The 12,288-nt window shown below is 55.5% G+C and overlaps 1 protein-coding gene across 8 annotated transcripts in view; it reads right to left on the reverse strand.

The window, feature by feature from the left end:
• The window catches only part of LOC137641352 (protein GOLM2-like), a 756,580-nt gene that overhangs the window by 676,644 nt on the left and 67,648 nt on the right, over positions 1-12,288 (reverse strand). The gene's annotated exons all lie outside the window — the stretch shown is intronic.

Below are 12,288 nucleotides of genomic sequence, written 5' to 3' on the forward strand. Positions count from 1 at the left end.
ACAGCCTTAATTTTTGTCATAGAGAGGTCAGGTTGGTGTCATTCTCTTGGAAAATGCCTGAATTTTCTCAAAAAATTATTAAAAAATATAAAAAACTAATTTTTATAGCATTTTTTTGCAAGGACGTACCGGTACGTCCATGGGGGTAAAGGGATGGCTTTTGTGAAACGTACCAGTACGTCCTTTGGGGGTTAAAGGGTTAAGAGCCCTGAGGACCCAAACCAAGTTCCAAGGAGGAGGTCTCACTTCCGACTGGGGGCAGGTAAGCTCATAGCTACGTATGAGTAGAGAGAGTTCTAGCGAGGAAGAAATGTCCACGCCTTTCAGCCTGAAAGACAAGCTTAAGGCTGAGTGATAGCCTTTCACTGCCGAGACAGAAAGGCGCATTTCCTCCCGCTGATACACGAGGAAGTCCGCTATTGCTGGAATAGTGGCATCGAGTGGAGAGATACCCCTCCCACGACACCAACCACAAAAGACTCTCCACTTCCCCTAGTAGACTCCCTCAGACGACTTTCGCAGGTGCCGAGACATTCTCTCCGCAACCTGTTGCGAAAAGCCTCTCTCCGTGAGGAGACGCTGGACAGTCTCCAGGCGTGAAGCCGAAGCGAGGCCACAGCCTTGTGAGGGACGTTGGAGTGGGGTTGTCTGAGAAACTCGTGACGTGGAGGAAGTTCCCTCGGGAGCTCCGTCAGGAGCTGCAAAAGGTCTGGGAACCATTCCGCGTGATGCCATAGCGGAGCTACCAGAGTCATCGAACAGTTGACCGATAGTCTGGTCCTGTTGAGCACCCTTCTCATCAGACAGAACGGTGGGAAGGCGTACACGTCGATGTTGTCCCACCGTTGCTAAAAAGCATCTTGCCAGAGAGCCTTGGGGTCCGGGACTGGGGAGCAGTATAGAAGCAGCTTGAAATTCAACACTGTCGCAAACAGGTCCACGGTCGGGGAACCCCACAAAGTCAGGACTTTGTTGGCTATCTGAGGATCCAAAGACCACTCGGTACTCACTATCTGCGAGGCCCTGCTCAGACTGTCGGCGAGCACATTCCTCTTGCCAGGAATGAAGCGAGCTGACAGTGTTATCAAGTGGACTTCGGTCCACCTCAGAATCTCTACTGCAAAATGGGATAGCTGCTGCGAAAAAGTGCCTCCCTGCTTGTTGATATAAGCCACTACCGTGGTGTTGTCGCTCATCACCACCACAGAGTGACCCACCGGGGTCCCTTCGAACTGTTGAAGAGCCAGAAAGACGGCCTTCAACTCTAGCAGGTTGATGTGCAGGCACTTTTCTGATTCTGACCAAAGGCCTGGGATCCTCTGGTTCAGAACGTGCCCCCCCCCCTTCTTTCGACGCGTCTGAAAACAGTGTCAATTCCATGGGAGGACGAGAAGACTCACTCCCTTTCCCAGGTTCTCGTCGACCAGCCACCACCGCAGGTCCCTCCGTTCCAAAGATCCTATCGGGACCTGAACGTCCGGGGAATCGGATCCTTGATTCCACCGGGACTTGAGCCGCCACTGTAGGGATCTCAGATCCTGAGGCGGCTGTTGGGAACCAGACGAGCCAGGGAGGATAGGTGACCTAAGAGACGCAACCACGATTGGGCGGGAAGCTCTTCTGGCCTGAGGAAGGGTTCCGCCACCCTCCTCAGCCTTGCTATCCTGTCGTCTTATGGAAAGGCTTTGTGGAGATTGGTGTCTATCAGCATGCCTAGATAAACCAGTTGTTGGGAGGGCTGCAGAGATGACTTCTCGAGGTTTACCACGATCCCCAGATCCTGGCAAAGACCTACAAGCCTGTCTCAGTGCCGAAGAAGGGTCGACACCGAGTCTGCTAGGATCAGCCAGTCGTCCAGATAAGGAAGGAGACGAATGCCGTTCCTGTGCGCCCAAGAAGAAATCAGGGTGAACACTCTGGTGAACACCTGAGGGGCTGTGGAGAGACCGAAACACAGCACCTTAAACTGGTAGATCTTGTTGTCTAGGCAAAATCTCAAGTACTTCCTGGAAGACGGATGGATTGGGATCTGGAAGTACGCGTCCTTTAGATCCAGTGTGCACATGAAGTCTAGAGGTCTCACCGCAAGTCTGACCGTGTCCGCTGTCTCCATGCTGAACCGAGTTTGCTTGACAAACCCGTTCAGAGCCGAGAGGTCGATGACAGGTCTCCAGCCTCCAGACGCCTTCTTTACAAGAAAGAGTCGACTGAAGAAGCCTGGGGAGCCATCGACGACCTCCTGGAGAGCACCCTTCTTGAGCATGGTCTCGACTTCGGCCCGAAGGGCCAGCCCCTTTGCCGATCCCGTGGCATAGGAGCTCAACGACACTGGTGGACTGCCACTCCTAAGGTTTGCGGCCGCGGCCGCTCCCTCTAAGAGTCTTGCCTCCCCTGGAGGACTTACTGCCCCTCTTGACCTTGGCTGGAAAGGGCTGAGGCTTAGACACCACTTTCTTAGCTGCCGGTGCCTGCTTCGGTGCCTTACGAGGCTGCTGCTGCTGTTGCGGCGGAGCTGGAGGCTTATAGGGCCGAGCTGTAAGGGCCCTATGGAGGAGGGAGTCCGTGCTAGATTTCCTCCACCTCTCAGCCGTTCGCTCCATATCCTGTGGCTCCAACAGATTCTCCCCAAGGAGGGAAGCATGTCTGAGTCTACAGACATCCACGGCGGGGACCTTCGGGTGGAACCTCTCGGTCACCGCATCGCGCCGCTTCAACACCGAGTTGGCCCACAGGGTGGTGACCTGGTGCGCCAGGAACTCGATGGAGCGGGTGCCCGAGAGTAAGAAGGTCTCCAGGGCCTTCCTATTGGTCTCCTTAGACAAGTCCTCGGAGCGCAATAGGATGCCTAGAGTTCCCAGCCATATATCCAGCCACGAAGTGGCCTGCATGGCGCACTTCACGACCTTCTCATGGCTCAGTATCTCCGACGCCGAGAACGACACCTGCCGGGCGGAGAGCTTCTCGAGGGGAACTTCCTTAGCCAGCTCTTCTATGGAGTGATGGAGAGGAAGAGCAAGACTAGACTCACCCAAGATCTCAAAATACCTCCTCTGCTGGAGACGAGGAGGTGGGATGAGTTTGTTCCCGGCAGAGGAACGACTGGAGGAGGCAAGAATCGCGAGCTGGGCATTGGCCCTGGCTCTGGCACTCTTCAATCCCCGAGACCAGGCCAGAGCTGCACTGGTCTTAGGGGCTTTCTGAACCTCGAACACTTGGTCCAGGACCGTGTCCTTGCCTTCTCGGGGGGCGATCACGGGATCCATGAACCCGTTGAGTTGCCTCATCAGGCTCAGGACCTGCCAGAAGGCATGTTCGGATTCCTGCTGGTCTCCTCCTTGCGGGCTGGCAGCTAAGTCTCCCGTCCCCGGAATCTCTTCCTGGGGGGAAGCGTGGACGTTCTCCCGGGGAGCAGCGGGTTCCTGGCGAATCCTTGAAGACGATTTCGGGATGGTCTTGGAGTCCTTGGGTTCCCTCCTGGGAGGGATACAGGATCCCAACAAAGAGGTTCGGAGAGCCCCTTCCGCGCGAGACGATTCTCCTCCATGAAGAGAAGGCTCCCCCCTTGGTGCCGAGGGGGAGACTATCACCTCACTGGACTCACCCGAGGACGGAAAAGCCTCGTCCACGGGAGAAGGAGAAAATGCCTGCGAAGGGGATGGGGCCTTCCCGACAGTCCTCTTAGGAACCAACTTCTCCCTGGGGGAAGTTACCACGAAGTCCACTCCTCTCTTTCTCTTCAGCGGAGGTGAGGCAGTCGTTGGCTTGTTACCCTGATCGGCGAGTGCTGGCTTCATAACCCTCACTAACGCCCGCATCAGAGGACCAAAGCAAGTCTGTCGCTCCACGGACACAGAGTCCGAAACCCCCGCTGGAGGGAAGGGGATCGGGCGATCCTTCGGAGTGGACACCACTGGACCTACCTGAAAAGGAAAAGGGGAAGAAAGACGCACTGACCTCCCTGAAGAGTCTTCCCTGTCCTGCACAAGGGTCCTGCGCTTTGGTGGAGACGATCCTGAGCGCGGTCTGGTGACACGCGTTCCTGCTGCTGTCACTGGCTGCGAAATTCGGCGCGAACGGTGGTCGCGCGGGCGCGCGGGCGCGCAGGCGGGTGGTCGTGCGGGCGCGCAGGCGAGTGGCCACGAGGGCGTACAGGCGAACGAGCGCGTGGGCGAGCCGGTGAACGAATGCGTTGGCGCGTCGGCGGGGGAACGCGTTGCCGCGTGGACGAGCGAGAACGCTCCGAAGATCGCTGGCGACGTTGGTCAGGAGACCTGTAGCGCGTGGGAGAGCGATTGCGAGCAGGCGATCGGTGGTGCGTTGGTGAACGCTGGCACGCAGGCGAGCGATGGCGAGTTGGCGCGTTGGCGCATGGTGTCGCGTTGGCGAGCGATAGCGTGTAGATTGCGCAGGCGAACAACCGCGCGAGGGCGAGCTAACAGAGGGAGACCCATGTCCTTCCAGATCTTCTGGGTGACGGTGCGTTGGAGAATGCTTGCGCGCAGGCGATAGGTCACGCGGGCGGTCTGGATATCGCCGATGTTCAGGTGATCGCTGACGCGTGGGAGAACGCTGACGAGCAGGCGATTGTTGAATCGTCAGTGACCGCTAGCGAGCTGGTGATCGCTGGTAAGCAAGAGGGCGACGCGTGGAATCCTGTGAAGGAACAGTCGGCGCAGGGCGCAAAGGTGAACGTTCACGAACAGGAACCGGAAGCGCGTGGTCGAACGTGTGTTTTAGAAACACGCGTTGGAGAACGCGAGTGATGTTGTGCAGGAGCAAGCTGAGGGTCGCGAGGGCGCTCAGAACACTGATAGCGCGCAGGGCGCACAACAGGAACTGCAGGATATTCAGAGACCACAGGGGAGCGCTGGCGAGCAAAGGGGCGATGGTCCTCAGAAGAGCGCTGACGAGCAGGAGAGCGCCTGTGCGCTAACACTGCAGAAGGGCGAGCAGGAGAACGCTGGCGCGCTGGGCGCTCCTCAGGAACAACAGGTTGAAGGATGTCCTCAGGAGAGCGCTGGCGAGAAGAGGGGCGATCATCAGGAGAGCGCTGGCGAACAGGAGAGCGCTGGCGAACAGGAGAGCGCTGACGAGCAGGAGAGCGCCTGTGCGCTAACACTACACGCGTAAGGGAAGAATCCCTTTGCCCCGAAGGGACCGTTGCCCGTCGGGTGACGAGGTCAGGTTGCTGAACATCTGCCCCAGAAGTTGAAGGTCTGGAAGGCGTAGGAGACCGATCCCCAGATAGGTCTAAGGAAGCTGGAGCCGAAGGCTGTTTACGGTGAGGAGAGTCCCCTTCGGAGGAAGAAGGAGAAGATCCAAAAAGGCGCCTCTTAACACCCTTATAAGGAGACGGGAGGCCCTTGCGACGCAGCGGACGGTGAGCCTTACGGCGAAGGTGGCCACGAGGAAGATCGTCAGGACCATCAGTCCTCCGAAGGGGAGTCTCAGTTAAAGCACTCCCCTTAGAGGGAAGCTGGACAGCAGAAGAGGATTGACCCGCCCCGTCGGAAGCCTCTGCCACCACGACGTCGACGATAGACAGAGGATCTACCTCTGCTATCACCGGCGACTGCTTAACGGCGGCCCCCAACTGGACAAGGTCAATCAGGGCAACCCTGGAGGGCAGGCCCTTAAGCCCCAGGGAAGCCCAAATCTGAAAAAGATCATCGTTAGACAAAGATTCATCAATAACCTCCCCCGGGGGAGGAGGAGGAACCGCCCCGCTATGGGAGGCGACGCCCTCTCCCCCAACCCAAGGTCGGGAAACAGAACTAGGGCCTGCGCTCCCACTCGGCTGACTCTCCTTAGGAGCCGAACGAGGGGGAGCTTCGGAGGAGGTTTGGGCGGCGAAAGAAGAGTCCCGAGAACCTTCCTCCTTCAAGGCAACCCCGGAAGGAGAACAGTCTCTCTTAGACTTCTTACGCCGGCGGCCAAACCTCTCCCACTGGGAGGCAGACCACTCCCTGCACTCACTACACTTATTTTCCTGATCACACCGTCGGCCTCGACACTGCGGGCAAAGGGTGTGAGGATCTGTGTCCACGGCCAACATAAAGGTACCACAAGGGCGGCCAGCAATTCCAGGGCACGTACGCATAGTAATAATAAAGGTGGTCAACTTCTAACACACACACACAAACTGAAAGAAAAACAGAAAAGATTAAAGGCTGTCAACAAGGACGATGGACAGACACGTCTGTTCATCGCCGGAGCCAAAAGTGAAGTGATGCAAATCACCGGTGTGTGTGTGTGGGGGGGGGGGGGAGCAAGCTATCCCTTCCCCTACCCCCGCTAGCTAGCGCGGGGGTAATTAACCCTCGTTAAAAACTATTGGTTCGTCATTTCAGCTACGCTAAAAGGTAAACCCAATGTAAATAGCGTGGTTTGTATTTTGGTTACGGAACAACTAAGCCTTCAGCTACTGCAGGATGAGAAGAGGCAGAGGTATTAGGAGATACCGCATTGGATACCTCCGGCACCACAACATCAACAATAGACAGAGGATCAACCTCCGCCAAAGTAGGCGATTGCTTGACAGCGGCATCCAATCAAGAGAAACCTCTCGGTCACTGCATCTCAATGCTTCAACATCGCGTTTGCCCACAAGTTCGAAACTTGGTGAGCCGGAGATCGATGGTGCTCGTGCCTGAGAGGAGGAAAGTTCCATGGCCTTCCTGGTGCTCTCCTTGGACAAGTCCTCGGATCGCAACAGGATGCCCAGAGATCCAAGCTAGACGACCGGCAACAAAGTGGCCTGCACGGCAAGCTTTGCCGCCTTCTCCTGGCACAAGATCTCCGAAGCCGAGAATGTCACCTGCCGGGCGGAAAGTTTCTCGAGAGAAATTTACCTGGCAAGCCCTTCCACGGAATGGTGGCGAGGCAGAGCTAAACTAGGCACCCCAATAACCTCGAAGTACCTCCTCTGCTGACGGCTGACAGACGCAGAGTCAGCGACTCCCGCTGGCGGGAAGGGGATCAGGTGATCCTGAAGAGTAGAGATGATGGGGCCTGCCTGAAAAGAAGGAGAAGAATGTTGCCCAGACCTCTCTGAAGATTCTTCCTGCTCCTGCACGTGCGCTGCTCTGCGTTTACGGAGTGGAGATCGTGACGACGATGATCTGGAAGTACGCGCTCCAGAAGACTCGCCAGGTTGCCCGTGTTGCGAAACCCGACAGGAATCACGGTCGAAATCGCGCTGGCGCTTGCGCGATGATAAAATCGTTGGTTCGCGTGTGGGCGCGCAGGTGAAAGTGAGCATGGGCGCGCAGGTCAGGGTGAGCTCGGGTGTAAGGGTGAGTGCTGGCGGCCGGGAGACCGATGGCACATAGGCGAGCGATGGCGCGTTGGCGAGCGATGGCGCGTTTTGGCGAGCGATGGCTCATTGGCGAGCGATGGCTCGTTGGTGGGCGACGGCTCGTTGGCGGGCGATGGCGCGTTGGCGGGCGATGGCGCATTGGCGAACGATGGCGCGTAGCCACCGATCGCGTACAGCAGAGTTAACGCGTGGGCGCGTAGGAGACCTACGGCGATCTGAAGCGTGGGCGCGTTGGTGCGTTGAAAAACGCTTGCGCGCAGGCGAAGAATCGCGCGGGCGCTTAGGAGATCGCTGGCGCGCAGGAGATCATTGGCGCGCCGTTGCGCGGCCAGAAGATATCAGCAAGAGTGCAGAACCAGATGTTGAGGTTGCGCGCAAGGGCGAACGCTCGTGGGCGGGCACAGGAGACTTCACGTGGGCGCGGGCGCGCAGACTCGATCAAGTCTTGAAGTGCGCACCGGTGATGGTGCGCAGGCGATGGCTTGCGCGTGGGCGAGCTCTGAAGGAGCGCAGGTGATCGTCGGCGAGGAGGCGAAGGAATAATCTCCTTGCCTGCGCCCAGATCCGGAGATAGTGTGCGCGAGGGCGAACGTTGGCGCGCATGGCGCACATCAGGAAAGGGCGTGCAAATGTGCACTGGCGAGCAGGCGATCGTGGGCGTTTGGCGAAGGAACAATCTCCTTGCCTGCGCCCAGATCCGAAGATCGTGGGCTCATGGGCAAACGTTGGCGCGCATTGCGCACATCAGGAAAGGGCTCGCAGATGTGCGCTGGCGAGTAGGCGATCGTGGGCGTTCAGGAGACCGTTGGCGTGCATGCGCGTAGCAGGAACATGGCGCACAGAAGGTCTCAGAAGCGCAAATGTGCGCTGGCGAGCTAAAGGGTGCTGGCGCACAGAAGGTCTACAGCGAGACTCAGCTACAGGAGATCGCTGGAGAGTTGATTCAGCAGAAGTCTGGTCCACAGCAGGAGAGAGATTGCGCACTACTGCGCGCAGGAGAATGTGGTTGCAGAGGTAAAACCTGGTACTTAAGGGACTTACTCACATTGAGAGCTACTGTAAGCCCTTTGCCCCGAAGGGACCGGTGCCCATTGGAACAGGGTGCGTTGGCGCCCACTGCGCATCTGCGTCCAGGAACGGAGATGGAAGACAAGGTCTGGAAGGCGTCGGAGATCGCGAACGATCTGCCGATAGTTCAAGCGATGTAGCAGCAACGGACTGCTCTCGGCGAGGAGGACCCTCTACGGAGTGAAGATGAAGACGACCACGGACAGTAGCACCATCATCAGTCCTCCGAAGAGGAGTCTCTGTTAGTGAACTCCCCCGAGGGGGAGAAGCACTCGCAGGAGAGACCGTTGGACTCAGCTGCCCCCTCGAAGAATGTTCGGAGGGGGGAACTGAGCCTTCAGCAACATCAGCAACAACAACAGAATGGGGAGTCCTCCGAAGAGGAGTCTCTATGAGTGTCCTCTCTCTCGCCCCTAGAGCTTCTCAGCCCCTTGAGCGTAGCTGCAAGTGCGACCGCTCAGCCCCAAGAGCATGGTTACAAAAGCGGTCTCTCAGCACCAAGAGCATAACCGCCCGAGGAAGGGGAAAAAAACTCGAACCTGGGAAGGGAACCTCCCTCGGAAGGGAAGTTACCCACCCATGGAGGCGAACCTCCTGAGCGTTCTAAGATGAACTAAGGAGCTGACAGTTGTCACGGGAGAACTTGTAGGAGAAGGGAACACGCCCATGACGAAGGCCTAGAGAGGAGGCAGCAACAGCAGACTCCTCAGGCCCAAACAGGACAGCTCTGCTTCGTTGGCACATTAGGCAAACGAAAAACTAGATGGTTAACATACATCATACATATACCAAAGACACTTCCCCCAATTTTGGGGGGTAGCCGACATCAACAATGAAACAAAACAAAAAGGGGACCTCTACTCTCTACGTTCCTCCAGCCTAACCAGGGACTCAGCCGAGTTCAGCTGGTACTGCTAGGGTGCCAGAGCCCAACCTCCCACATTATCCACCACAGATGAAGCTTCATAATGCTGAATCCCCTACTGCTGCTACCTCCGCGGTCATCTAAGGCACCGGAGGAAGCAGCAGGGCCTACCGGAACTGCGTCACAATCGCTCGCCATTCTTTCCTATTTCTAGCACGCTCTCTTGCCTCTCACATCTATCCTCCTATCACCCAGAGCTTTCTTCACACCATCCATCCACCCAAACCTTGGCCTTCCTCTTGTACTTCTCCCATCAACTCTTGCATTCATCACCTTCTTTAGCAGACAGCCATTTTCCATTCTCTCAACATGGCCAAACCACCTCAACACATTCATATCCGCTCTAGCTGCCAACTCATTTCTTACACCCATTCTCACTCTCACCACTTCGTTCCTAACCCTATCTACTCGAGATACTCCAGCCATATTCCTTAGACACTTCATCTCAAACACATTCAATTTCTGTCTCTTCATCACTTTCATTCCCCACAACTCCGATCCATACATCACAGTTAGTACAATCACTTTCTCATATAGAACTCTCTTTACATTCATGCCCAACCCTCTATTTTTTACTACTCCCTTAACTGCCCCCAACACTTTGCAACCTTCATTCACTCTCTGACGTACATCTGCTTCCACTCCACCATTTGCTGCAACAACAGACCCCAAGTACTTAAACTGATCCACCTCCTCAAGTAACTCTCCATTCAACATGACATTCAACCTTGCACCACCTTCCCTTCTCGTACATCTCATAACCCTACTCTTACCCACATTAACTCTCAACTTCCTTCTCTCACACACCCTTCCAAATTCTGTCACTAGTCGGTCAAGCTTCTCTTCTGTGTCTGCTACCAGTACAGTATCATCCGCAAACAACAACTGATTTACCTCCCATTCATGATCATTCTCGCCTACCAGTTTTAATCCTCGTCCAGGCACTCGAGCATTCACCTCTCTCACCACTCCATCAACATGACAAATTCGAAGATAATTTGTATTTTTCCTAACATTACAAACCTTAGCTATTTACATTGGGTTTACCTTTTAGCGTAGCTGAAATGGCGAGCCATTAGAATTTAACGAAGGTGTATTACCCCCGCGCTAGTTAGCAGGGGGGTAGGGGAGTGGTAGCTAGCTATCCCTCCCCTCCTCACACCCCGGTGAATGCTCCACTTTCACTTAGAGGTAGGACTTGTCTTGGGGGACAGGGCTGGCGGGCAAATATATGTAAATAGCTAAGGTTTGTATGGTTAGGAAAAATACAAATTATCTTCGAATTTGTCATTTGTTCCATAACCGAAATACAAACCACGCTATTTACATTGGGTGACTTACCCCTTAGGAAGGGTTAAAAGTCCCAAGCCATACTGGCTTCGGCTTTACCCGGGGACTCAGAATCCGAGTGAGTCGCACTCGAGAAAAGGAGTCCCTGCACCTCACAAGTTCCTTGCTCCGCAAGGAACCGTGTGGCCTACATAAGCTTGTGTGTGAAGGAAGAAGTGTGACCCGTCCTAGGAAGTTGACCTGGAGTTCCAGAAGGAACTCTGGGTTAGGACGTTCCCAATACCACCTCGTCAGGGTATGGGGGACGCGACAGTATTGACTCAATACTCGGAACACAAGGAAGCATGGTTTACCTGCAAAGGTTCGAGGTCAGCTATGTAGAGACCAGGATGCTACTTCCCAGTAGAGGGGACGATGAAGAAAGAAGTAAGGGCCAGACATACTTCTTTCGTTCATGCAGACTAAAACCTGATAACAATGCCCTCAACCTTCTGCTACCTGTCCAAAAAGGAGCCTGAGGTTAGACCAGCTGCTGTGTAGCCACCACAGAGCGATAGAAACGTATCGAAACTCCTGTGGCTCACGCCCTGCAGGAAGAGGGCTGCGAAGGTCATTAGACGCTTCCAGACTCCAGCTTGTAGCACCTGCGTCACAGAGTAGTATTACTCGAAGGCGAGGGACGTTGCGATGTATCCGACATCGTGCTGTAGGGCGACGTGACGGGGGAGGGTCTGGAGTCAGGTCGAGATGAATGTCCTTGAGTCCGAGCTGAAGAGGTATACTGGTGACTCTCCCCCATGTCCTTCTTGTGCTCCCAGACCGGCTGCACGTGAGGACAAACTGCAGCTGTTCCCAAAGCTAACCCCTCGATTCCTTTACTGACAAGAAGGAGAAGGTTTTGGGACATCAGATACAGAATGGTGACTCGAAATCTTGAAGGAATTGGACCGAAGGGCCGGGACCCCAAGATTCTGAGTCTAGCCAACAACTCAGGAGCGAACCTGAATGTTGCCTTCCCCCATTCCTTAGAAAGGGCGGAGTTGTACGAGACCAAGAAGATTGCTTACACACTGGCCGCGGCCAGAGTGAGCAGGAGCCCCAAGACGGAATACGATCAGAGGCCTGACGTAAAGGGTCTTGAGAAGATCTCTTAAGGGACTAAAAAGTCCGAGCCATGTTCCATGTTGGAGGTCTAACTCCGACTAGGGCAGGGATGTTCGCAGCTTCGCATGAGCAAGGAAAGGTCCAGCGGGAAGGAAAAAGTTATTCCTTTAAGCCTGAAGGTCAGAGAAAGGCTGAGCGACAGGCTTCATTGCCGAGAGCGGAAAGGAGTTTCCTCCCGCCGAAAGGCATTAAGTTCATTATTGCTGGGGAAGAGGCCTCAAGGGAAGAGGTATATCTCCCACGACACCAACCACCGAAGACTCTCCACTTCGCCTGGAAGACCCCTGCGGATGACTATCGCAGATGACGCGACCTCCGTCCCGCGACTGTAGCGGGTTGTCTCTTCTTGAGGAGGAGGCGTAGTGTCTCCAGGCATGAAGCCGAAGCGACGTCCCGGCTCGTGAAAGATGTTGCAGTGTGGTTGTTTGAGTAGCCTGTGCCGTGGGAGAAGCTTTCCCGGGAGTTCCATCAGGGGAAGCAGAGGGTCCGGAAACTGTTCTGCGTATATTCCCAGTGGAGCTCT

This window comes from Palaemon carinicauda, chromosome 5, assembly GCF_036898095.1.
Source record: "Palaemon carinicauda isolate YSFRI2023 chromosome 5, ASM3689809v2, whole genome shotgun sequence".
In the NCBI taxonomy this organism is placed as follows: Eukaryota; Metazoa; Arthropoda; class Malacostraca; order Decapoda; family Palaemonidae; genus Palaemon; species Palaemon carinicauda.